The sequence below is a fragment of the Mesoplodon mirus genome, assembly GCF_964341445.2.
Source record: "Mesoplodon mirus genome assembly, chromosome: 8".
NCBI classification, from domain to species: domain Eukaryota; kingdom Metazoa; phylum Chordata; class Mammalia; order Artiodactyla; family Ziphiidae; genus Mesoplodon; species Mesoplodon mirus.
Window position 1 is genome coordinate 46,353,708 of NC_138984.1, and position 24,683 is coordinate 46,378,390.

Sequence of the window (24,683 nt, forward strand, 5' to 3'; positions counted from 1 at the left end):
TCCCTGGTGGTGCAGTGGTTGAGAGTCCGCCTGCCGATGCAGGGGACATGGGTTCGTACCCCGGTCCGGGAGGATCCCACATGCCGCGGAGCGGCTGGGCCCGTGAGCCATGGCCGCTGAGCCTGTGCATCTGGAGCCTGTGCTCCGCAACGGGAGAGGCCACAACAGTGAGAGGCCCGCGTACCGCAAAAAAAAAAAAAAAAAAAGACATTCATTGTATAATATATATGTAAAATAAAATTAAAAATATGCATTGTATAATATACCAAATATATTATCATACATTTATAGAGGAGACTAATCTCTCTTCCTTATCAAATATATGTTATACACAAAATTAAGACAAAAGGTATTTCAGTAACATAGATAGGAGATAATGAGTGTCTTAGTTTGGGTGGAATACTCAAGATGCAATTGAGAAATAAAATCAGTTGGCGTCATTTGGATATAAGGAGTTAGAAAAAATATGTATGATGACACGTATTTCTGGCTTAGTATCTGCCAGGCCTAGTGATCAGATTCTATCAAATTCAATATCACTTATTTTATTTATTTTTTTAAAATTTTTATTCAATTTATTTAAACTAGAAAAAAAAAGTTCACCATTATCTCTACCATGTGAATATTTATTGCAGTTTCATCTGTTACCAGTTTCTAAAATGTTATCGCTATCAATGAAATATCTTTTTTTCACATTTAGGAAAAGTTCTTATTTACAATAAACAAACATAAATGAGAAATCTATTTGCCTGACAATGAAAGGCATTATCCCTTAGCCCACAGAAAAGCAGCAGGATCAGGAGGTCCTAAGGCTAGTTACATTAATGTATCTCACTCTGGGCTATGATTGAGGGTAGGGTACCCCAGAACAGACTCCTGATCATAGATGGAATTTATATCTATTTTGTTAAAATTTCTTTTGTTCATGAATTAATCACTTTAAAAAATATTCCTCTTTATAAAAGTATTAGAAAAGATATTTAAATTGTTAACATATTACAACCAGCAAAATATAATTTCATTTAAATGTAAAATTTTTCTAAAGATCAAGTAAGTATTTTCTACTTTAGCATCTGTTTTAAATTATGACCTGTATCCATCCTGCCATGTATCCCTCACAAAAAGTGACGGAACCACATGATAGATGTTTCTGTCCCTTACTGCTTGGGCTTGTCTAAATCCACTTCTTACAACTTGGCAAAGATTTTTTTTCTTAGTTCCAACATTAACTACTTTTAATTCATTATTTTGGTACACTGTGATAATAAGTAATATGGAACATATTCCATACCTTAAAAACTAGTCATAAAATTTCAGACATAGAGTACATTTCTAAAACAGTCCCTCCAGTGGATTTAAGCCAAATGTGACTTAACTGAACAAGAATTACTCACAGAGTACTGTGCTTTTATTTCCTTACTTCTCACCTCTCTTCCAGTGTTTTTACAAGCCAGTAAGATATATATAAAAGTGTATGTAATTTTTCTTATTTAACTAACATTTTTCCTGAATAAGTGTTTAATAATCAAGTTTCTTATTAATATATATTCATGCAGAAAAGTTTGTTCTTTAAGAAATTCAGAGATAAATATTTTAGAGTTGTAAATTATAATACCTGATTTTTTTCTTTCTAGATATTTAAGTTATTACATAATGGAATATTTTTGCATATGGTTGAACAAAGTAACGTGATGTAACTTTTTCATCTCATTCATGCTGATTAATATTGCAAATCTGTAACATCTTTTTACATAGGTTACAGTGAGCAAAGATTTGATAGAATTTCCTAAACATAAATTGAAAGGAACAAAGAGCAAGTCATTATCTCAAAATGTTATCAATTTATGAAACTTTCTTCTTAGGAGTTCAGCTAATTCCAAGACATAATCTGGGGTTCCTCAAAAACTAAACATAGAATTACCATATGATTCAGCAAGTTCACTCCTAAGTATATGCCCAAGAGGAATGGAACCATATATCCACACACACACACACACACAAAACTTGTACACCAGTGCTTTAGCAGCATTATTTGTAAAAGCCAAAAGGTGGAAACAATGCAAATGCTCATTACTGACAATAGAGAAACAAAATGTAGTATATCAATACATATTATTGTACCATTTAAAAAGGAATGAAACACTAATACATGATACCACATGGATCAACCTTGAAAACATGTTGCTAAGTGGAGGAAGACAGCCACAAAAGAACATATATCATATTATTCCATTCATATGAAAGTCCAGAATAGGAAAATCTATAGTGGTTGCTTAGGGCTGGGGGATATGAGGATATATATCCTTGTTAGAGGATACAGCATTTTTTCTGAGGTCCTGAAAATGTTCTAAAATTGACTGGTAATGGTGGTAATGATTGCACATGTCTGTGAATATTCTAAAAGCCACTGCATTGTCTACTTTAAATGAATGAATTGTATGGCATGTGAATTATATCCGAATAAGGCTATTTTTTTAATTTCAAAAGAATATGATACTAAGCAAGTCAAGACTGCTTTAGGTACTCAAGGTTGTCATCAGAATCGGAAACTTCTGACCATCCATCCCTTACATGCAGCTTTGATCACTAGGATCTCAATTTGACTCCTTCACCTCTAACTCATCCACATTCCAGTACACAAAAGAAACAAAAAACGTATAGTACCTACAACAGGAAAGCAATTTACCCAAAAGCCCTCCATAGTATTGCTTCTGGAGCCAGAAGTACAGCCATCCTCAGCAACAAGAGAGGATGGAGAATTTGATATGTTTACCTGGACACCTTTCCACATCAAACAAAATCTGGGGAAACGTATATTAGATAGGAAATTTGCAGAATCTGTCACAAATTCTTATTCATAAGAGATATTTTAATTTTACAAGTCTTTCACTTTTTACCAGGGACCAAGATTCAGGGTTTTTTTTTAAAAAAAAATCAATATTAAGCTTTTAGAAGAATAAGAACTTATGATGAAAGAGAATATTTGATAATAGAACAATAAGAAATGAATTCTTCCTTTCTAATCATAAACATTAATCAACTGTTATCCATCTTCATAGAGAATTTTTTAAAATTAGCAAAACCCACATGGTATCAAAAAGATAACATTTAATTTTTTCTGTATAATTTTTCTTTATAAATTCACAAAATTAATGGATTTATTAATTCGGTTACTATTGATTAAAGATGTTCTATTGTTCATGCCTTCTCAAGTTGTTGGCCATATACACACCTTTAAATATATGATACTATAAAGAAAATCTTAACTAATAGGATGAGATTTAGAGATGTTAAAGGAAAGGAAATCCTTAAAGGAAAATTCTTTCTAACTAGAAAAGAGGTAAGGACAATGAATACCAAAAGAATAGTTGGTACAAACATCCAGAAGTATTTTATAAAGACGGTATTTCAGAAAACAGTGAAAAACATCTACAAAAGGTAAACAGGGTGCACAGGGAGGGCATGTGAACCATGGGAAGAGTTAGAAGAGGCCAAGTACATTTTATAAGTTATAATTGTTATAAATACAGCAATAAGCAATGCATGATGTTCAGTGTCAGAATACTGAAAAAGAACTCCTTATAATATTCTGAAGGAATCTAGTCTCTCTTTGGCCTGAAGATTGCAATTACTTCACCTCCAAAAGATTTAAAATGTTATAGTGCACACCCAACATGAAGATAGAGTGGTTATAAAATATGTTCTAAGATACCTTTTTTTTTAAAAGGGAGGCTTATGTAAAAATTAAGTTTTTCTTTGAAGTGCATAAACTATGATGAGCACAGATTCCAATAAAATGATTACTTTTTCTGAATCAAATTTATATTGGCTTATTTTTCAGCATTTATTTTTATTATTAAGATTTCATTTAGTCTGTTTCATAGAGTGTTGCATCAACTGGAAATTTTGCCCATTATTTTTAGTCATATTTATATTGAGAAACATTGTAACTGAAATAACACCTATTTCATTGGAATATACAATACCTTTTTCCATATATTTCAAAAATATTTTAATATATAATTTTAATATGTTATATACGGAAGAGTATAGTAGTAGGCTTGCTTAGTTGTTTGTTGTTTTGTCCATTGTTTTGCTTTATTTTGGAATGTATGAGGGGACCCCTTGACATTTACTTGAGTAAGAAATTTGTGATATTTTTAGAACATTTCAGGTATAAAATTAATAGTAAAAACTTGTATAAAAATATTTTAACAGTAAAGTTTAGATTTCTTTTCTGACCCATGAGGAATTCTAGGAATAGCACAATGTAGATTAAAATCTTATTTTCACTTTAGTTATCTTATAAAGAGACAAAGATACTGTAATTTTCTGCAGATAGTTATATATTAATGCTGGAATCACGATTCTTAATTTCAATTGTGTATGTGCCACTAATTTCTGTTGTGTGTCCTACTGACATAAAGCCACCCTTCCCTGGGGTAGGGAAAACATGTTTACTGTCTATTTTCTTGGACAGTGTAGAATGGGTGATACCTAGATTGTGATGGGAAATATCCTATGACCAAAAGTGACACAGGAATACAGAGATGAAAGATTCACTGAGAAATGGAGTTAGAACTCTGACTGTATAATTCCTGAAGCGCTCCTACTTCTAAAAATTTAAGTTTACATGAACTGGCACAGGCCTTTCATGGTTTTAAAAAAGTTTGAATTGAGCTTTCTAATACTTGTGAGTGAAAATAACATAATTGGCACAGATTGAAATATTCCAAAATTAAAAATAAGATCCATCAATACATATAGTTTACTGTATCATAAGAGATAGTGTGATGTAAAAGAGAAACAGGGGACATGAGCTCTAATTTAGGTCAGTGTGCAGAGTGTCCTGGACATTGAATAAGCACTGGAGATAGAGGATCGCATGAGAATCTGTGTCTCACTTCAGAGTTAGAGCGACTAGGGAAGAAACTGGCTCATAAATTGATAATTTTCCTAAAATATTGTCTGGGTGTATGTGTTCATGTGCAAATGCTATGATTAGGCTGCTCATAAGAGAGGGACATCAACACAACTTCTAAGAGTATATAAAAAAACAGTCACTACTAAAAATGAAGAAAGTGGGAGTGACTTAGCATGAACAAAGGCATAATGTTATGAAATGGCTAATTGTTATTGTGTAGCTATTTAGCTAAAATATAGAGTATAAGGCAAGGACTAGAAAGAGATGAAGTTGCAGAGATAGGTCATGAATGAATGGCGTGCATTGTTCTGAGAAATTTGGGCTTAAAAACTAAATTGGGAAGTAACAGTATTTTAAACAAAAATATTAAACTGTTAGATCTACTAATACTAAACTCAGCAAGTACATGGAATACATTCAGAGACTAATAACAGAAGAAAGAAATTATACATGTATATGAAGACCATATTATTTACAATAAAATTCCTGAAACTTTTGATGATATCATTAAAAGTTATCATTTAATGATAAACATACAAAAGGATATCATGCCCCCAAATTTAAAATTAAATAGAACAAATCAGTAAAATTTTATGTATTTGAATTTTGTTTAGAGACAAGACGGCTATTTGAAAGAATAAAGAAAATGTTATTTTATGTTGTAGAGATGGACAGCAAGATAATAAATCATAAACTGTAAGTTTATCTCGAAAGTTTCTGTTTCCACATGTAAGGAGCTTGGAAGTCTCCACTCTTTCCTAACAACAAGTAGAAAGCTGAATAGATTGAAAGATCAACAGTGCTTATTGGATCCATAAGAGAGCAGAGGACACATAACAAAACACTGTCCCAAGATTGGAGAGACAGTAAAAAACAGGGGGTCATGGCTTACCAGGGCAGAGGCTCACATGCAGAAACCACTCTAGGAGCCAGTGCTGGGGTAGAAAAACCTGAGCTGTAATTGATGAATTGCTGGAGGCTCAATATGGATAACTCTGAGAGTTAAAAACTCCAGGGGATGCAGTCATAGGATGCCCCCACAATATTGTGAGATTATTCTCCAGGAGCTTAACCAAGTTCCCACAGTATATATGAGAAAAATTCCATTGTGCTTCTGGCATGGGAGGGGAAAAGGAACAAATTTGAAGAAGGCCTGCCATCAAGGGAAACTACTTACCCAGAACCTAACCTGCTGGGGTATTACCACAGCCTAACTGACCTGGAGGAAGCAAAATATGCAACTCTAGCACTCTCTAGCCATTCTGTCTCATCTAAAGGAAAGAAAAATACTGAGAAACTGTTGTGAAGTCAACAGCCCAAAGATGTAGGCTCACTAAAATACTGAGACCCAATTGTAAGACTCTGGAATATTTCCCCTCCCCACAGCTCGCCACCACATGTGCTAAGTCCTATTTACAGCCATTCCTTTACCCAGTACATTATGTCCAGCTATCAAGAAAAAATTACAAGACATACCAAAAGGCAAAAAACATGATTTGAAGACACAGTGCAAGCATCAGAACAAGACTTGGCAGGGATGTTGGGATTATTAAACCAGGAATTTAAAACAACTTTAGTATGTTAAGGGTTCTAGTGGAATAAGTAGACAGCAGGCAAGAACAGATGGGTAATGTAAGCAGAGAGATGGAAATCTTAAGAAAGAACCATAATAAATCCAAGAGATAAAAAACACTTTAACAGAAATGAAAAGTGTCTTTGATGGGTTTTAGAGCAGGCTGGAAACCATCTCTGAGCTAGAAGATATATCAATAGAATCCGTGAACACCACAAAGCAAAGAGAATAAAGACTGAAAACAAACAACAACAACAAAAAACAATATCCAAGTACTGTGGGACAATGGTGTAACATAGTGTAAGATATGTATAATGGGAATACCAGAAGGAGAAGAAAGAGAGAAAGCAAGAGAAGAAATATTTGAAATAATAATGACTTAGAATTTCCCCCAAATGAATTTCCCCCAAATGAAGTTCAGACACCAAACCACAGATCCAGAGAGCTTAGAGAACTCCAAGCAGGAAAAATACCAAAAAAAAAAAAAAAAAAAAAAAAACAACTCTAACTAAGCATATTATTTTCAAACTACAGAAAATCAAAGATGAAGGAAAAGTATCAAAAGAAGTTTGAGGAAAACATCACCTCACCTACAGAGGAGCAAAGAGAAGAATTATATCCAACTTCTCTTGAATTCTATCCAAGCAAGAAAAGAATGAGGTGTAATAATTAAAGTTTTGAGAAAAAAAAAATCTCACCACCAACATATTCTGTACTCTAGAAAATTATCTTTCAAAAGTGAAGGAGAAATAAAGAATTTCTGAGACAAGCAAAGACTGAGGAAATCTGTTGCAAGTACACATGCCTTGCAAGAAATGTTAAAATAGTGATTTAGAGAGAGAGAAAATAATATAGGTCAGAAATGCATATGTTCATAAAGTAAGGGTGTCCAAAAGGAATAAGTGAAGGGAAACTACAAATTTTTTTCTTATTCTTTTTTTTTTTAAACATCTTTATTGGAGTATAATTGCTTTACAATGGTGTGTTAGTTTCTGTTTTATAACAAAGTGAGTCAGCTATATGTATACATATATCCGCATATCACCTCCCTCTTGTGTCTCCCTCCCACCCTCCCTATCCCACCCCTCTTTGTGGTCACAAAGCTCCCAGCTGGTCTCCCTGTGCTATGCGGCTGCTTCTCACAAGCTAGCTACTTTACATTTGGTAGTATATATGTGTCTGTGCCACTCTCTCACTTCGTCCCAGTTTACCAATCCCCCTCCCCGTGTCCTCAAGTCCATTCTCTACATCTGCATCTTTATTCCTGTCCTGCCCCTAGGTTCTCCAGAACCATTTTTTGTTTTTTAGATTATATATATATATATATATATATATATATATATATATATATATATATTAGCATATGGTATTTGTTTTTCTCTTTCTGACTTACTTCACTCTGCATGACAACTCTATGTCCACCCAACTCACTACAAATAACTCAGTTTCATTCTTTTTTATGGCTGACTAATATTCCATTGTATATATGTGCCACATCTTCTTTATCCATTCATCTGTCGATGGACACTTAGGTTGCTTCCATGTCCTGGCTATTGTAAATAGTGTTGCAATGAACATTGTGGCACATGACTCTTTTTGAATTATGGCTTTCTCAGGGTATATGCCTAGTAGTGGGATTGCTGGGTTGTATGGTAGTTCTATTTTTAGCTTTTTAAGGAACCTCCATACTGTTCTCCATAGTGGCTGGATCAATTTACATTCCCACCAGCAGTGCAAGAGGGTTCCCTTTCCTCCACACCCTATCCAGCATTTATTGTTTGTAGACTTTTAGATGATGGGCATTCTGACCAGTATTAGGTGATACCTCATTGTAGCTATAATTTGCAGGTCACTTGTCCATTCTTCTGCCTCAGTTATTCTGCTATTGATTCCTTCTAGCGAATTTTTAATTTCAATTATTGTGTTGATCATCATTGTTTGTTTGCTCCTTAGTTCTTCTAGGTCCTTATTAAATGTTTCTTGTATTTTCTCCATTCTATTTCCAAGATTTTGGATCACGTTTACTATCATTACTCTGAATTCTTTTTCAGGTAGACTGCTTATTTCCTCTTCATTAGTTTGGTCTGGTGGGTTTTTACCTCATTCCTTCATCTGCTGTGTATTTCTCTGTCTTCTCATTTTGCTTAGCTTACTGTGTTTGGGGTCTCCTTTTTGCAGTCTGAAGGTTTGTCATTCCTGTTTTTGGTTTCTGCCACCAGTGGCTAAGGTTGGTTCAGTGGATTGTGTAGGCTTCCTGGTGGAGGGGACTGGTGTCTGTGTTTTGGTGGGTGAGGCTGGATCTTGTCTTCTGGTGGGAAGGACTGCATCTGGTAGTGTGTTTTGGCAGTCTCTGAACTTATTCTGATTTTAGGCAGCCTCTCTGCTAATGGGTGCAGTTGTGTTCCTGTCTTGCTAGTTGCTTGGCATGGGGCGCTCAGCACTGGAGCATGCTGGTCATTGAGTGGAGCTGTGTCTTAGCATTGAGACAGAGACCTCTGTGAGAACTCTCACCAACTGATATTATGAGGGACCAGGAAGTCTCTGGTAAACCAATGTCCTGAACTCAGCTCTCCCAACTTAGAGGTTCAGGCCTGACACCTGGCTGGAGCACCAAGACCCTGTCAGCCACATGACTCAGAAGAAAGGGAGAAATGAAAAAAAACAAAAACAAAAAACAGAAAGAAAGAAAAAATAAAGTTATTAAAATAAAAAATATTAAAAATTTATTAAAATAGAAACATAAAAAAGTAATTTAAAAAAAGAAGAGGTCAACCAAACCAATAAAAAAAATCCACTAATGATAACAAGTGCTAAAAACTATACTAAACAAAAATGGAAATACAGAACCCTAGGACAAATGGTAAAAGCAAATGTATACAGAGAAAAATCACACAAAGAAACGTACACATACACACTCACAAAAAGAGAAAAAGGGGAAATTATATATATATATATATATATATATATATATATTAAAAAAAAGAAAAGAGTAACCAAATCAATAAACAAATCTACCAATGATAATAAGCTCTAAATACTAAATTAAGATAAACATAAAACTAGAAACAAATTATACACAGAAAGCAAATCTGAAGTCTACAGTTGCTCCCAAAGTCCACCACGCCTCAGTTTTGCAATGATTCATTGTCTATTCTGGTATCCCACAGATGCAGGTATATCAGGTTGATTGTGGAGATTTATTCCACTGCTCCTGATGCTCCTCGGAGAGACCTCTCCTTTTGTCTTCTTTGTTCGCACATCTCCTAGTGCTCATCCTTAGATTTGGCTCTGCCTCTGCATGTGGATAGCCCTCTGGCATCTGTTCTTCCCCCAGACAGGAGAGGGTTAAAGGAGTGGCTGATTCCAGGGCTCTGGCTCACTCAGGCCAGGGGGAGGGAGGTTGCGGTATGCGGGGCGAGCCTGCAACGGCAGAGGCCAGCGTGACATTGCAACAGCCTGAGGTGCACCGTGTGTTCTCCCGGGGAAGTTGTCCCTGGATCACAGGACCCTGGCAGTGGCAGGCTGCACAGGCTCCCGGGAGGGGAGGTGTGGAGAGTGACCTGTGCTTGTACACAGGATTCTTGGTGGCTGCAGCAGCAGCATTAGCATTTCATGCCTGTCTCTGGTGTCTGCACTGATAGCTGCAGCTCACGCCTGTCTCTGCAGCTCGTTTAGGCGGTGTTCTGAATCCCTTCTCCTCGCACACCCCAAAACAATGGTCTCTTGACTCTTAGGCAGGTCCAGAGTTTTTCCTGGACTCCCTCCCAGCTAGCTGTGGTGCACTAACCCCTTCAGACTTATTCATGCAGCCAACCCCAGTCCTCTCCCTGGGATCTGACCTCTGATGCCTGAGCCTCAGCTCCCAACCCCACCCACACAGGTGGGTTAGCAGACAAGCCTCTCGGGCTGGTGAGTGCTGGTCGGCACCAATCCTCTGTGCGGGAATCTCTCCACTTTGCCCTCTGTACCCCTGTTGCTGTGCTCTTCTCCATGGCTCTGAAGCTGAAGCTTCCTCTCTGCTCACCTCCCATCTCCACCAGTGAAGGAGCTTCCTAGTGTGTGGAAACTTTTCCTCCTTCACAGCTCCTTCCCAGAGGTGCAGGTCCCATCCTTATTCTTTTGTCTCTGTTTTTCCTTTTTTCTTTCACCCTACCCTGTTACGTGGGGAGTTTCTTGCTTTTTGGGAAGTCTGAGGTCTTCTGCCAGCATTCAGTAGGTGTTCTGTAAGGGTTGTCCCATATGTAGATGTATTTTTGATATATTTGTGGGGAGGAAGGTGATCTCCATGTCTTACTCCTTCACCATCTTGAAGGTCCTCCCTTTTTCTTATTCTTAATTCATCTAACAGGTAGCAGTTTTTTCAAGATAATAATTCCAACACATAAATATTGATTATGTGTATATGTATGTTTATATGTAAGTAAAATGATTGACAACAATGACACAATTGACAGGAGGGAGGAATTAAAATTCTTTCATTACTATAAGATACTCACATTACCCATGAAGTTGTATAGTGTTGTTTGAAAGTAGATTTGGATTAGCTATAATTATATTGCAACCTCTATGGCAACCTCTAAAAAAAGTTTAAAAAGGAAGTATAACTGATATGCCAAGAAAGGAGAAAAAAATGGAATCATGTAATGCTAAATTAAAACTACAGAAAGGTAGGACAAGAGTGAAAGACAAAAACAGGGACATGGAACAAGGGCAACAAATAGAAAATAGTAATGAATACAGTAGATATTGCTCCAGCTATGACAGATAATCACTTTGAATGTCAATGGTCTAAATGCACCAAGTAAAAGATAGAGATTGTCGAGAGATTGTCAGAGTGGATGAAAAAACAAGACCCATCTATATGTTGTTTACAAGATACCCACTTTATATAAAGATGTGTACAGATGAAAAGTAAGTGGAAGGAGGAAAATAAGCATGGTACACTAATCAAAAGGAAAATCAGTCTTCATAGTAATAGAGGAGAATGGACATACAGTGAGAAATGGTATTAGACTCATACTCATACATAGTGAAGCAAAGAGGGCAAGTGTATAAAAAGGTTTAATTATAGCTTCCTAATTGTCTGGTGGAGAACAAAGTGAAATATGTACCTGGTACATAGTAAAAATCATTAACTGTTAACTATGTTTTTTATGGTTTTGATTATTTCATCTCAAGGCTGTCCCATGAGTCACACTATAAAGAACACATAAGAGCTCTGCCAGGATCAAGACTGCTTTATCCAACATTGTCCTGAGTCAATTTCAATATTCTTTACATTGTCAGTATCTCCTTGGCTATCTGATTCCTTGCTTCCTGCTGGAATTTAAAGAGACTTCTCTGGCTTAACTCCCCATATTCATATTGGATTTTATCAGTATCTGTCCTCTCACTCTAGGCATACCTGATTCCACAGTCCTGACCTGTAGAATCCATAATAGTCTGCAGTAGGAGGGTTCCAATTATATTCATTCTGCTTCTCAAATGTGTCTTGACATTTAGAAAGCACATATTTCATTTTCATTTGTTGGAAATTACCTCTGAAATATGTCAACGTTGAAGTCATTGAATCTCTTTCATTTTGCAGGTTGGTAACTTAACTAACTTCGGTATATTTTATATTCTTTGTAGACATGACCACATAACCACAGAGAGATTTGTAAACACCAGTGCTATTAAAATCTAGCAGGTGTATTTTAGCACAGAGTTACAGTTCGGTGAGGGAACTGGAAATAATTAGTTTTCCTCTCCATGATGATACAATTCTCAGTTACTACATGTACTCTGAGTAACACACACCAGCTATGGGAACAGTTCAGATTTTTAGCACACTTCTCTCAGAGGCATAATCAAAGCCAAAAATATTAACTGACTAGTTCATACCACACCTTAAAACAACCAGTGGTTAATTCTCTTGTGCTTTAAGGGAATAGATTTATATTTTATAATAACAATGACTGGCATCAACTAACCACATTTCATATTCATAGCATAAGATATGAATGATTGGTTATTTTAAAACATGTGGCCAATTATATGTTTCCTTTTGTCCAGCAATAAATTTCTCTCTAGGAGAGAAATGCAGTATGAGTTTATGCAGAACTGGGGAAATTAATCTCCATTTCATCTTCTTAAAAGACTTAGAAGTCTACAGTATTACAATTCCAATAAATAATTTCTCTGGTTTCTATGTTTATTTGTTTTAAATGATATGTAAATCCTTCTTTATCAGTAACCAGGGATAAGATGTGAGTTGAGTGATGACTCTACTGTATCAGCAGGGCAAACAAGGGACTCTCCAATGATCATTGCAGTTGAGTTGTCCAGTTAATAGTGAACCCAATGAAGTAAACAACATAAATAACAGTAAGTGAATACAATAATCATTACACACACACACATACACACATGCATGCACACTCAGCCATGCCAAATCCTCAGAAAACAATCCTCATCAAATCAGAAGTTTTTTCTAAAGTTCTCTTAGACAAACAGGTCAGGAAAATGTTAGCTGATTCTTCTCTGATGATAGGTGATGCGTAGTAACTTAAATTTTCAGAACTTGTTCTTAGCAACCAATTGCAATTCCAGAATCAGTCTTTTTCCTGGAAGGTGAAATCTGTAACTGGATATTTTTTTAATATGTTAGAAATAACATGAGAATTGAATTCACAAACTCTGTGTTAGAGTGCTCGTACTACTGTAATGAATTTGAGAATGTTACCTAGCTTTCCTGCAACTTCAATTTTATTATTTGTTGAGAATTTGAATAAAATTGTAAATGTTCAGTGAGTGGCAAATTGTTAAATGATGTTAAATTATTTGTTATTACACAGCATATTTCTACAATAGTTCTTGTAGTGTGGACTGTGGGTCATAAAACTCTCCTCATCTTTGTATAACTGAAACTGTCTTTATTTGACTTACATTTTTGGATGATAGATTAATTGAATGTTAGATTGTAGGTTAATGGCTCTTTTGTTGATGATATGTTCTCTTGTTTATCTGTCTTTTTCTCTCATTTTCTCTTATGTTTTGCATCACAAAACATTTAGCTGTTGGTATTTATTTCTTTATCATTTATATCTTGCTTTGTACTTTCAGTCTGAGGTTACAAGTCTTCAATTCTATAAAAAAAATCTCACCCTCATCCATTTTCTTTTCAAAAATTTATCTTCTGCCCTTTTCTCTACAATTTTCTTCTGGAACTTCTTTAGACCTATGTTGACACATATAAACTTACCCTCCATTTCTTCCATAGGGTCATATATTTCATGTCTTTATCTCTTACGGTGCATCCTGGGAAAGTTCCTCAGTCCTATCTCTGCATTTAACTATTCGTGTTGTTGTGACTTTCAGTGATTCTGTATATCATTTCAGTTCTTCTAATTGCTTCTTTTTTTTTTTTTTGAGTATGGAATGGATTTTTATTTGATTTTTTCTTTCCAAATTGATAGTCCCAAAGCATCATCCATTAAAGACCCTCTATAGAAACTGGCCCCTCTTTATTTCTTCTCTGATCTCTCAGTCTCACTTAATTCATTTTTATTTGCAATGTAATTTATTGTGTACAACTTTTTTTGTGTGTGTGCATGTGTGCACACCTGTTATTTTTATTTAATATTTTTTTAAACTGTTCAAGAGCAACTAGATTTAGTCCCCTTGAGAGCAAGGACCATGGCTTGAGCCCCTGATGTGTTTATTTATTTATTTATTTATTTATTTATTCATTCATTTATTTATTTTTAATTAGTTTCTGCTTTATAACAAAGTGAATCAGTCATACATATACATCTGTTCCCACATCCCTTCCCTCATGCATCTCCCTCCCTCCCACCCTCCCCATCCCACCCCTCCAGGCGGTCACAAAGCACCGAGCTGATCTCCCTGTGCTCTGCGGCTGCTTCCCACTATCTATCTACCTTACGTTTGGTAGTGTATATATGTCCATGCCTCTCTTTCGCTTTGTCACAGCTTACCCTTCCCCCTCCCCATATCCTCAAGTCCATTCTCAAGTAGGTCTGTGTCTTTATTCCCGTTTTACCCCTAGGTTCTTCATGACGTTTTTTTTTCTTTTTTAATTCCGTATATATGTGTTAGCATACGGTATTTGTCTTTCTCTTTCTGACTTACTTCACTCTGTATGACAGACTCTAGGTCTATCCACCTCATTACAAATAGCTCAGTTTCGTTTCTTTTTATGGCTGAGTAATATTCCATTGTATATATGTGCCACATCTTCTTTATCCATTCATCCGATGATGGACACTTAGGTTGTTTCCATCTCCTGGCTATTGTAAATAGAGCTGCAATGAACATTTTGGTACATGTCTCTTTTTGAATTATGGTTTTCTCAGGGTATATGCCTAGTAGTGGGATTGCTGGGTCATATGGTAGTTCTATTTTTAGTTTTTTAAGGAACCTCCATACTGTTCTCCATAGTGGCTGTACCAATTCACATTCCCACCAGCAGTGCAAGAGTGTTCCCTTTTCTCCACACCCTCTCCAGCATTTATTGTTTCTAGATTTCTTGATGATGTCCATTCTGACTGGTGTGAGATGATATCTCATTGTAGTTTTGATTTGCATTTCTCTAATGATTAATGATGTTGAGCATTCTTTCATGGGTTTGTTGGCAGTCTGTATATCTTCTTTGGAGAAATGCCTATTTAAGTCTTCTGCCCATTTTTGGATTGGGTTGTTTGTTTTTTTGCTATTGAGCTGCATGAGCTGCTTATAAATTTTGGAAATTAATCCTTTGTCAGTTGCTTCATTTGCAAATATTTTCTCCCATTCTGAGGGTTGTCTTTTGGTCTTGTTTATGGTTTCCTTTGCTGTGCAAAAGCTTTGAAGTTTCATTAGGTCCCATTTGTTTATCTTTGTTTTTATTTCCATTTCTCTAGGAGGTGGGTCCAAAAGGATCTTGCTGTGATTTATGTGATAGAGAGTTCTACCTATGTTTTCCTCTAAGAGTTTTATAGTTTCTAGCCTTACATTTAAGTCTTTAATCCATTTTGAGCTTAGTTTTGTGTATGGTGTTAGGGAATGACATATCTCATACTTTTACATGTCCCTGTCCAGTTTTCCCAGCACCACTTATTGAAGAGGCTGTCCTTTCTCCACTGTACATTCCTGCCTCCTTTATCAAAGATAAGTTGGCCATATGTGCGTGGGTTTATCTCTGGGCTTTCTATCCTGATCCATTGATCTATCTTTCTGTTTTTATGCCAGTACCACACTGTCTTAATTACTGTAGCTTTGTAGTATAGTCTGAAGTCAGGGAGCCTGATTCCTCCAGCTCCATTTTTCGTTCTCAAGATTGCTTTGGCTATTCGGGGTCTTTTGTTTTTCCAAACAAATTTTGAAATTTTTTGTTCTAGTTCTGTGAAAAATGCCAGTGGTTGTTTGATAGGGATTGCATTGAATCTGTAGATTGCTTTGGGTAGTAGAGTCATTTTCACAATATTGATTCTTCCAATCCAGGAGCATGGTATGTCTCTCCAACTATTTGTATCATCTTTAATTTCTTTCATCAGTGTCTTATAATTTTCTGCATACAGGTCTTTTGTCTCCTTAGGTAGGTTTATTCCTAGATATTTTATTCTTTTTGTTGCAATGGTAAATGGGAGTGTTTCCTTGATTTCATTTTCAGATTTTTCATCATTAGTGTACAGGAATGCCAGAGATTTCTGTACATTAATTTTGTAGCCTGTTACTTTACCAAATCCATTGATTAGCTCTAGTAGTTTTTCGGTAGCATCTTTAGGATTCTCTATGTATAGTATCATGTCATCTGCAAACAGTGACAGCTTTACTTCTTCTTTTCCAATTTGGATTCCTTTTATTTCCTTTTCTTCTCTGATTGCTGTGGCTAAAACTTCCAAAACTAGGTTGAATAAGAGTGGTGAGAGTGGGCAGCCTTGTTTTGTTCCTGATCTTAATGGAAATGGTTTCAGTTTTTCACCATTGAGGACAATGTTGGCTGTGGGTTTGTCATATATGGCCTTTATTATGTTGAGGAAAGTTCCCTCTATGCCTACGTTCTGCCGGGTTTTTATCATAAATGGGTGTTGAATTTTGTCGAAAGCTTTCTCTGCATCTATTGAGATGATCATATGGTTTTTCTCCTTCAACTTGTTAATATGGTGTATCACATTGATTGATTTGTGTATATTGAAGAATACTTGCATTCCTGGAATAAACCCCACTTGATCATGGTGTATGATCCTTTTAATGTGCCGCTGGATTCTGTTTGCTAGTATTTTGTTGAGGATTTTTGCATCTATGTTCATCAGTGATATTGGCCTGTAGTTTTCTTTCTTTGTGACATCCTTGCCTGGTTTTGGTATCAAGGTGATGGTGGCCTCGTAGAATGAATTTGGGCATGTTCCTTCCTCTGATATTGTTTGGAAGAGTTTTAGAAGGATGGGTGTTAGCTCTTCTCTAAATGTTTGATAGAATTCGCCTGTGAAGCCATCTGGTCCTGGGCTTTTGTTTGATGGAAGATTTTTAATCACAGTTTCAATTTCAGTGCTTGTGATTGGTCTATTCATATTTTCTATTTCTTCCTGAGTCAGTCTTGGCAGGTTGTGCATTTCTAAGAATTTGTCCATTTCTTCCAGGTTGTCCATTTTATTGGCATAGAGTTGCTTATAGTAATCTCTCATGATCTTTTGTATTTCTGCAGTGTCAGTTGTTACTTCTCCTTTTTCATTTCTAATTCTATGGATTTGAGTCTTCTCCCTTCTTTTCTTGATGAGTCTGGCTAGTGGTTTGTCAATTTTGTTTATCTTCTCAAAGAACCAGCTTTTAGTTTGGTTGATCTTTGCTATCATTTCCTTCATTTCTTTTTCATTTATTTCTGATCTGATCTTTATGATTTCTTTCCTTCTGCTAACTTTGGGGGTTTTTTGTTCTTCTTTCTCTAATTGCTTTAGGTGCAGGGTCAGGTTGTTTACTCGAAATGTTTCCTGTTTCTTAAGGTGTGATTGTATTGCTATAAACTTCCCCCTTAGAACTGCTTTTGCTGCATCCAATAAGTTTTGGGTCGTCGTGTCTCCATTGTCATTTGTTTCTAAGTATTTTTTGATTTCCTCTTTGATTTCTTCAGTGATCACTTCGTTATTGAGTAGTGTATTGTTTAGCCTCCATGTGTTTGTATTTTTTACAGATCTTTTCCTGTAATTGATGTCTAGTCTCATAGCATTGTGGTCGGAAAAGATACTTGATACAATTTCAATTTTCTTAAATTTACCAAGGATTGATTTGTGACCCAAGATATGATCTATCCTGGAGAATGTTCCATGAGCACTTGAGAAAAATGTGTATTCTGTTGTTTTTGGATGGAATGTCCTATAAATATCAATTAAGTCCATCTTGTTTAATGTATCATTTAAAGCTTGTGTTTCCTTATTTATTTTCATTTTGGATGATCTGTCCATTGGTGAAAGTGGGGTGTTAACGTCCCCTAGTATGATTGTGTTACTGTCGATTTCCCCTTTTATGGCTGTTAGTATTTGCCTTATGTATTGAGGTGCTCCTATGTTGGGTGCATAAATATTTACAATTGTTATATCTTCTTCTTGGATTGATCCCTTTATCGTTATGTAGTGTCCTTCTTTGTCTCTTCTAATAGTCTTTATTTTAAAGTCTATTTTGTCTGATATAAGAATTGCTACTCCAGCTTTCTTTTGATTTCCATTTGCATGGAATATCTTTTTCCATCCCCTCACTTTCAGTCTGTATGTGTCTCTAGGTCTGAAGTGGGTCTTTTGTAGACAGCATATATATGGGTCTTGTTTTTGTATCCATTCAGCCACTCTGTGTCTTTTGGTGGGAGCATTTAGTCCATTTACATTTAAGGTAATTATTGATATGTATGTTCCTATTCCCATTTCCTTAATTGCTTTGGGTTCGTTATTGTAGGTATATTCCTTCTGTTGTGTTTCTTGCCTAGAGAAGTTCCTTTAGCATTTGTTGTAAAGCTGGTTTGGTGGTGCTGAACTCTCTCAGCTTTTGCTTGTCTGTAAAGCTTTTAATTTCTCCATCAAATCTGAATGAGATCCTTGCTGGGTAGAGTAATCTTGGTTGCAGGTTTCTCTCCTTCATCCCTTTAATTATGTCCTGCCACTCCCTTCTGGCTTGTAGAGTTTCTGCTGAGAGATCAGCTGTTAACCTGATGGGGATTCCCTTGTGTGTTATTTGTTTTTTTTCCCTTGCTGCTTTTAATATGATTTCTTTGTGTTTAATTTTTGACAGTTTGATTAATATGTGTCTTGGTGTATTTCTCCTTGGATTTATTCTGTATGGGACTCTCTGTGCCTCCTGGACTTGATTAACTATTTCCTTTCCCATATTGGGGAAGTTTTCAACTATAATCTCTTCAAATATTTTCTCAGTCCCTTTCTTTTTCTCTTCTTCTTCTGGAACCCCTATAATTCGAATGTTGGTGCGTTTAATGTTGTCCCAGAGGTCTCTGGGACTGTCCTCTGTTCTTTTCATTCTTTTTTCTTTATTTTGCTCTGCATCAGTTATTTCCACTATTTTATCTTCCACCTCCCTTATCCGTTCTTCTGCCTCAGTTATTCTGCTATTGATCCCATCTAGAGTATTTTTCATTTCATTTATTGTGTTTTTAATCGATGCTTGATTCATCTTTAGTTCTTCTAGGTCCTTGTTAACTGTTTCTTGCATTTTGTCTATTCTATTTCCAAGATTATGGATCTTGGAAATAGAATCTTGGATCAGCTTTACTATCATTATTCTGAATTCTTTTTCAGGTAGACTGCCTATTACCTCTTCATTTGTTAGGTCTGGTAGGTTTTTATCTTGCTCCTTCACCTGCTGTGTGTTTTTCTGTCTTCTCATTTTGCTTATGTTACTGTGTTTGGGGTCTCCTTTTTGCCAGCTGAAGATTCGTAGTTCCCATTGTTTTTGGTGTCTGACTCTAGTGGCTAAGGTTGTTTCAGTAGGTTGTGTAGGCTTCCTGGTGGGGGTGACTAATGCCTGTGTTCTGGTGGTTGAGGCTCGATCTTGTCTTTCTGGTGGACAGGTCCACGTCTGGTGGTGTGTTTTGGGGTGCCTGTGGCCTTATTATGTTTTTAGGTAGCCTCTCTGCTAATGGGTGGGGTTGTGTTCCTGCCTTGCTAGTTGCTTGGCATAGGGTGACCAGCACTGTAGCTTGCTGGTCATTGACTGAAGCTGGGTGCTGGTGTTGGGATGGAGATCTCTGGGAGATTTTCGCTGCTTGATATAATGTGGAGCTGGGAGGTCTCTTGTGGACCCGTGTCCTGAAGTTGGCTCTCCCACTTCAGAGGCACAGCACTGACTCCTGGCTGCAGCACCAAGAGCCTTTCATCCACCCGTCTCAGAATAACAGGGAGAAAAAGTAGAAAGAAAGAATTAGTAGAAGAAAGAAAGAGAGAGGGAAAGAAAGGAAGAAGGGAAGAAAGGAAGGAAGGACGGAAGAAAGGAGGGAGGGAGGGAGGAAGGATGGAAAGAAAGAAGGAAAGAAAGGAGGGAGGGAGGAATGAAAGAAAGAAAGACAGGAGGGAGGGAGGGAGGAAGGAAAGAAAAAGAAAGTGGAAAGAAGAAGGGTGGGAGGGAGGGAGGGAGGAAAGAAAAAGAAAGAAGGAAAGGAGGAGCGGAGGGAGGGAGGGAGGAAGGGAAGGTAGGAAAAAAAGAAAGAGCAGGTAAAGTAAAATAGAATAAAGTATGAAATATAGTAGCGTTATTAAAATTAGAAAGTAATTATTGAAAAAAAAACGGACCGATAGAACCCTGGGACATATGGTGGAAGCAAAGCTATACAGAGAGAATCTTACACAGAAGATTACACATACATATTCACAAAAAGAGAGCAGGGGGAAAAATCAAAAATCTTGCTCTCCAAGTCCACCTCCTCAATTTGGGATAATTCGTTGTAAAAAGAGGAAAAGGGCGAGAAGTCTGAAATCCTGCTTTCTAAGTCCACCTCCTTAATTTGGAATAATTCGTTGTAAAAAGAGGAAAAGGGGGGAAAGTCTTAAATCTTGTCCTCAAAGTCCACTTCCTCAATTTGGGATGATTCGCTGTCCATTCATGCACTCCACAGACGCAGGGCACATCAAATGGACCGTGGAGCTTTAACTCGCTGCCTCCGAGGCTGCACAGAGAGAATTCCCTGTCTCTGCTCTCACAGCTCCCGGGTCCCAGCCTTGGACCTGGCCCCGCCTCTGCGTGTAGGTAGCCGGAGGGCGTCCGTTCTTCGCTCAGACAGGACAGGTTTAAAGGAGCCGCTGATTCGGGGGCTCTGGCTCACTCAGGCAGAGGGGAGGGAGGGGCGCGCAGTGTGGGGCGGGCCTGCGGCGGCAGAGGCCGGCGTGACATTGCAGCAGCCCGTGGCGCTCCGTGCGCTTTCCTGGGAAAGCCGTCCCCGGGTCTCGGGACCCCGGCAGTGGCGGGGTGCACAGGCCCCCCGGAAGGCGGGGCGGACAGTGACCCGCGCTCGCACACAGGCCCCGCGGCGGCGGCGGCGGCGGCGGCGGCTGCGGCCCACGCCCGTCTCCGAGGTCCGCGCCTTACCCGCGGCTCGCGCCTGTCTCCGGCGCTTCCCCAAGCAGCCCTCTTAATGCCCTCTCCTCGCGCACCAGGAAACAAAAGGGAAAAATGTCTCTTGCCTCTTCGGCAGCTCCAGACCCTTTCCCCGGACTCCCTCCGGGCTAGCTGTGGTGCACTAACCCCTTCAGGCTCTCTTTCTGCCGCCAGCCCCAGTCCTCTCCCTGCGCTCCGACTGAAAGCCGATACCCGAGCCTCAGCTCCCAGCCCCGCCTGCCCCGGCGGCCGAGCAGACAAGCCTCTCGGGCTGGTGTGTGCCTGAGGGCACCGGTCCTCTGTGCCAGAATCTCTCCGCTTTGCCCTCCGCACCCCTGTTGCTGTGCTCTCCTCCGCTACTCCGAAGCTTTCCCCCTCCGCCACCTGCAGTCTCCGCCCCCGAAGGGGCTTGTTGTGTGTAGAAACCTTCCCTCCTTCACGGCTCCCTCCCACTGGTGCAGGTCCCGTCCCTATCCTATTGTCTCTGTTTATTCCTTTTTTCTTTTGCCCTACCCAGGTATGTGGGGAGTTTCTTGCCTTTTGGGGGGTCTGAGGTCTTCTGTCAGCGTTCAGTAGGTGTTCTGTAGGAGTTGTTCCACGTGTAGATGAATTTCTGATGTATCTGTGGGGAGGAAGGTGATCTCCGCGTCTTACTCTTCCGCCATCTTCCTCCGGAATCCTAATTGCTTCTTGTGTCAATTCTACCTGTTTTTATAATTTTCATTCCTGTACATATCTCTTATTCATCCTTTTAAGAATCATAAATATATTTCTTATAAAATCAGTTTCAGATTGCTTTATGATTTTTATTTTATTTGGAGTGAACTTAAAAAATATTGATTTTGTTTATAACCATTTTAGCACTGCTTTCCTTCACATGTTTTGGAATGTTGATTTATACACTAATACTTAATAGGAGGATTTTTTTTTCACTCATTCTTTGTCATTTTTTTCTTGCAGATCCCCAGGTCCCACAGGTCAGAACCAGGTCTTGTATTTGAACTTCAAATAGCCAGTTTATGTTAAAAAGTACCAAAATTATTATTTTAATGATTGACACAAAAGAGTTGTTCTTAGGTAACCACCTAAGTTTACTTAGGAAAATCTCTTTTGGGAGTTGGATATTATGATAGGTTGGATTACTGTTCTCTACTCATCACTCCTGTCTGTTAAGAAATTATATGTAAGCACACTGTGCCATGTGACTGCAGTACCTCCCATTAGAGTAGGTAGAGAATATTTATTTACTTTATTGATTTTGGCTTGGCTTGGCCTTATAAATTGCTTTGGCCAATTGAAATAGCAAATGTGACACTAGGCAAGGCTTTATACTTATTTTTAAGGCTGTATGTATAACATTCGTCTTGGCCTCCTGAGTTTCCACAATTCACTAAGAAAAGACCTCACCCTTAGGGAATTCCCTAGCAGTGTTTAGGACTCCCCACTTTCACTGCCCGAGGGTGCGGGTTCAATCTCTTGTCAGGGAACTAAGATCCCGCAAGCCACGTGACATGGCCAATTATAAAGGAACCCACCCTTGGTAGCTGCTGTTCCCACAATGATAAGAATTCCAATCTGTAGTACAGGTAAATCCAGGTAAGCCCAGCCGGGATCAACTAAATGATAACCAAGCGAGACCTATGAAGGAGAAAAATATATTGTGTTGTAATTGATCAAGATCTTGATGTTATTACATAGTATTTATGTATAAATTGCTGACTAGCTCAGAATGTGAAGAGGAAATAGGCTAGTGAAAAATTCCTGGTATCAGGTTGGTCAAAAGACTTTAAAGAATAAATTTACCAAATATTCAAGTAAATGCTAATTTTTAAATAATCTCCTCCTGATTTCCAAAACCTCTGTAAACTCTATTATGCATATACAAACTCCTTATTGGTACTTTTTTAAAAATAGAAATCAAAGTAGTTGAGTTCTATATTTCACTTAGGAAGAAGGAAAGAGAAAATTCTACCAAGCAAGAGGAGACAGAAATGAAATCAAGAATACAGAAGAAGCAGTAACTGAGAGCTAGCAATGATCATGCAAATATAAGCACAAGGGAATTTGCAGAAATCTTTGGCAGAACATTCTACTTCACACAGAAATGGGTTAGAGGGCTAGTGCTAGCTCCACAAAAATTTCAAAAGACAGGGTTACATTTTTTGAAAACTGTAACTCCCATTAATATAATTTCTCAATTCTAAGAAGCTATAAATTATAAGACACATGATAAATGCAGTTAACAGATTTTTTCTGGAAATATGTTATATTAATTGCACTTTAAAAACATTAACTTAGAAATAGTAGGAAACATTTACCAACCAAGTTTTAAGTTACTGTGTTAGTTTGGATTCTGTGAGGAGACCCTGTGTCAAGATTAACCTTGTAAGAGATTCATTGGGAAAAGATCTGTGAGGGAAAATGGGTTGTGGGTCAGAAGAAGATGGGAGATTTTTCAGACCATGGAGCAGGTCCAAAGCTTGTGAAGGAGGAAAGCAAGGAAAGAAAGTTGGGAAAGAAACTGCAGCACAGTTCTGATAGAGCAAAAACCAATAAGGGGTCTTCAAGCCAAAATCGCCTATAAGAGGAGGACAGAATTTCCCAGGAATGATCCTGGCTTAGAGTCTCTGCCTGACTCAATCATTGGTTGACAGTGGCCCCTGAGAAGTGTGGCTTCTGTGCAAATGCAGTGATAGATCTCAAAGTGCAGCAGATGAAGCCATTGTCAATTATGCTCCTTGCAGTGGAGATTCGAGATCTGAGTTGAGCTTTTTCATAGATGTTACATTTATAGCCTCTAAGAATTGAGCAATTATAGTAATGGCTGTCACAGTTTTTATTGCTTTCTTTTGCAGATTCCAATCAAATTCTGTGTCTTGGCCTTCTTCATATTCAAAAGCTAAAACATTTTCTGAATTACTTTTGAATATCACACTGACATATTTCATAGTTTTTGTTTTTGTAATCATGAGATCTTTATCATATTTTGAATTGAATTTGTAATTTTGGGTTACATTGAAGAATAACAATATTTTACCCGAATTTCATACTCAGTTAAATTAACAACTTTTGTTTTTCCGTCTAAATGAATTGTATGTTTCTGGCAGATTAATGGCTTCTCTTAAAAGTCAGCTGGTAACTTTTGACATACAAAGGCTTGATCTCTTCTTGCCTTTAGAATGGCTGAACTATCCATCACAGACTTAGTTAACTAAGAAAATGTTATGATCTATTGCAAGAAATTCTGCTGTCTTATAACAATAAACTGGTTTTGTATACAGTAGTTTTTTTTTCCTCACTGCTACAACATTTGGAGGCATTTAAATTACAAATTTGCTGCTCAAACTGACAGCAAATTTTATCCTATGTGGTGCTATCAAAGTAAATAACATAACTGGGATGACTGTTAGATGGATGTATATTTTATCCATTACTAAGTTTGCACTATACAAATAAAAACAAATATATCACAAGTTACCCCACTTGTGATAGGCAAGATGCATCCACATTTCAGGAATACTACTAAAATGAATATTTTGAAAGGAGAGGTTTCCTTATTGTTACAGAGGTTCTAACTAAAAATTTTAGACAAGATAAAAATTAGCATATAGATTC